General features: G+C 45.3%; 1 long non-coding RNA gene across 1 annotated transcript; it reads left to right on the top strand.

Annotated features, from left to right (window-relative positions):
• Positions 1 to 1835: 1835 nt before the first annotated feature.
• Positions 1836 to 2621, top strand: LOC133660756 (uncharacterized). Its single transcript, XR_009827882.1, has 3 exons — positions 1836 to 1946; positions 2116 to 2328; positions 2398 to 2621. It is a non-coding gene; the product is annotated as an uncharacterized LOC133660756 (long non-coding RNA).
• Positions 2622 to 3473: the final 852 nt, after the last annotated feature.

The following is a 3473-nucleotide window of genomic DNA, read 5'->3' as shown; positions in this document are numbered from 1 at the left end:
TTTAGGTTATCGTGCCGTGATTTGACCAGTTTTCCTCCATGTGGCCCCCGACCTAAAACGAGTTTGACACCCCTGGATTAGACCTTATCAGACATTATTTCTTATGTTTGGTTTTTTTTGCACAATTTGTTTTTTGTCCGACCTTTTAAAAGGGATAGGTAAGGAAAAAACTGATACCACTGTGTTAGCATACTATTTGCTCCGAAACAGCAGATAGTCATGGACACAGAACATCGTTACGGTCACGTATCATGGAGGAAGCAATGGCCATGAAAAAACTAAATTAAATTTATCTTGCCAGAGCAAAGAAATACTAATACAGCCTCGGAAGCTTTGGACTGGATGAGACCAAATCTTCCAGCCTCTTTCTGGTAGCAGCTTAAGAAGGCCTGCTAATTATCTAATGTGGTCCAGCTGTCATCATCATCATCATCGGCGGTCACTCGAACGAGTATGACGATCCTCCTGGTGGGGGTGTATCCCTTTATAGAGGATGCCTGTGCGTAACTTTGTTTAACGTGGGGAGACTGGTGCACAGACAGTCACCACACGATCCTTGACAGAAGCGGGTCAGGGTCCAGTGGCATGGAGTCCAAGACGACTGGGGACCCTTTTCTGCTGCAGCCTTCTTCCGCCATCGCAGCCGTTGTGGTAGTTCTTAAATTTACCGTCTTCCGCCTGCTCCGCCGTTGAGGTCTTCACCGTATCCCTGGCTAGGGGGCAGTCAGGTACTAGGCCTTTGCCAAAGGCCACCTGGGGTAACAGTAGTAAAGGGGTTAACCTCCTAGTGCCCCAAGACCCCTTAGAGGAGCCTCCACTGCCGGATGCACTTTAACGTCATGCCCAGGACACGGTCCAGCTGTATCACCCTTGTCAGCATTAGCAGTCCTCAAAACAAAAAGAAAACAAGAAAAGTGTATCAACGCAACAACAAAAAATGTGCAAAACATCGTAGAATTATTTACCTCTGCTTCAACATTCATCTGGTAGCATCACAGCTTTCTTCTGCTCTCACTCGTATAGGACGAGCTGAAGGAGACGCATGTTTTCTTTCTTCAAACTCCTGTTTACCAGAGCAGTATAGCTTCCTCAGATCTTGTCATTGTGTTTATTCTCTCAAGGACAAGAGTCCCTCAGCTTTCCGCCGCCTCCCGCTCCGGGCGACTAATTTTCTAGGGTTTTTTTTTTTTTCTAATCTCTCGGTTTGCTTGCTAACGAGCACATCAGACACTCAAAAGACAAGCCTTTTCTTTGTCGCCATCATTACCCACGTCCTTCCTTGAAACTGCTGCAGGTTGCTGATGAAAAAGGGATCTATCTTATATCTGTGTCAACTTTCCCTAATGATCATTAGAGCTTGTTATGCAATACAAAAATGTAATGTGTATGAATTTAACATGCACCTCCCTCAATTTCTATAAATAACACTAAAGGCCTGATCTATCCATCCATCCATCCATTTTCTACCGTGTTGTGTATTTGATGGTCGTGTGATGGGTGATGAGGAATCGTCGAACAAAAAGCTTTAATTGTTTCAGCGAGCCTCCGACTGGAGCTGCAGCTCCAGGAGAACGAGTATGGGCCGAATTACTGTTCTGCTGTCTTCTCGGACCACTGTCCTTAAATACCTTTTACTCAAAGACCCCCACTCTTCATGTGGACAAAAGCCCAACTTGTTGTTTGGCCAGATAACCTATTTCCTGAGATCAGTTTGAGTCGGACGACCTCCGACCCACTATCCTCTACCCCTATCTGTGGGGGCTGAGATGTTGCTAATGTCTTTACTCTTCCTCCTTACCTCCAAATCCCCATTCCTGTAGGATCCCAATGTCCTGGGGGCAACGGCCACCACTCTCTGGAACGCTTGTGCTGGACATGTGCACTTTTGACCTTAGTAGAATAATTGCTATGTTTGCAGAGGGGAGATGACAGCAAAGACACCAGGGGTAAGTAATGTTCAATAATTTATTATATATATAGTCAATATATACAGTATGATAATAATAAACGATACTAACTAATAAACTAAACTAAGGAAATGGAGTGTGTGACAAAACCCAAGAGTGTGTATGTGTGAGGCTATGTGTAAGGTTAACTGAAGTGTGTGTTACCAAGTGTTGTCGAGAGCGAAGGAACATGGCAGGCAGATGATCCAGGGCAGGAGAGAAGAGACTAGGTCCGTGTCCAGGCGAGGGTCGAGGAAGGCAGTCCAAAACACCGGGGAAACAACGGGAGATCTCAAGGTACTGTGGGAGAGCAACACGGACGTCAGAAAACATGGAGGGAAAAACGCAGAGAGGGAGCATAAGGCTTACGGTACACAAAGAGGTAACTAAGTTCCCGCATGGATCCTTGGGTCCACTGGTCCTTTATCCAGCTCACCCTCATCTGTCCCAGGTGTGCAGAATGCCGATTGTCTGCAGGCTTGTCGCTGCGTGGGCGTGTTGCGCTCAGCGTGAGCGGGGGCGTGTCCGGGAGAGCAGCCAGAGGAGGAACTGTGACACTCAGTTGCAGGAGGGCAGCGGGTTCGAGTCCACGCCGTGACAATAATCCTCTAATTCTGTGACCAAATACAAACACATGCTAGTTAACAATCATATAAGAAAATGCTACATGGTATAATTCACCTCAACACAACACACCTGTAGGAGTGTTTTCATGCATTTTTGTATGTGCTATCATAATGTAATAAAGCTAGCGTCGTTAGCATTCGCTAATATGCTAAAACGTTTGAGTGTCTGTGTTACTGATAATAATAATGGTACATCAAATTTACATAGCACTTTTCCAACTGCTCAAAGATGATTTACTTGAACAAAACAGAAGAAAAACAACAGGAGACTTTAATTAAGATATAAGAAAACTGCTAAAAAAAAGGAGGAGGTCAGAGATGGAGAGGGGAGCTTTTGTTGAGGGCCTTGTCCTTGGTGAGTAGAATTTTGAAGTTCATTCTGTATCGGACCAGTAGCCAGTAAAGTTCACGAAGGACTTGTTTGATCCGTTGTCTGGAGTACCGATGGATAATGGGCAGCAGAGTTCTGCACATTCTGTAACTGGCTGATGACTTTGGTGGCGGTGCCATAAAGGAGACTATTGCAGTAATCGAGTCTAGATGAGATGAAATAACGTGTGAGTGTTTCTGCAGCAGGGGAAGACAGTTTGGGTCGGAGGCGGGCAGTGTTACTGAGGTGGAAGAAGGCCATTTTGGGGGTCTGGTTGGCATTAGGCAAGAAGGAGAGGGTGGGGTGAAAGAGGTTACGGACTATGGTTCTGGGAAAAGTTCTGGCTTGAGTGGATCAGGTAGTCTGGGACAATTATTACGACTTCTGATTTATTGCAGTTAAGTTTTAGAAAACGTCACCGTGCAGTTATTGAGTGTGTTTAGCTGATTGGAGAGCTAGCTTTCGCAACTAAAGTTAAAGTTAAAGTACCAATGATTGTCACAAACACTCTAGGTGTGGTGAAATTTGTCC

This window comes from Entelurus aequoreus, linkage group LG11, assembly GCF_033978785.1.
Source record: "Entelurus aequoreus isolate RoL-2023_Sb linkage group LG11, RoL_Eaeq_v1.1, whole genome shotgun sequence".
Classification (NCBI taxonomy): domain Eukaryota; kingdom Metazoa; phylum Chordata; class Actinopteri; order Syngnathiformes; family Syngnathidae; genus Entelurus; species Entelurus aequoreus.
The sequence above is the reverse complement of the archived record's forward strand: the minus strand, read 5'-3'. Positions and strand labels throughout refer to the sequence as shown.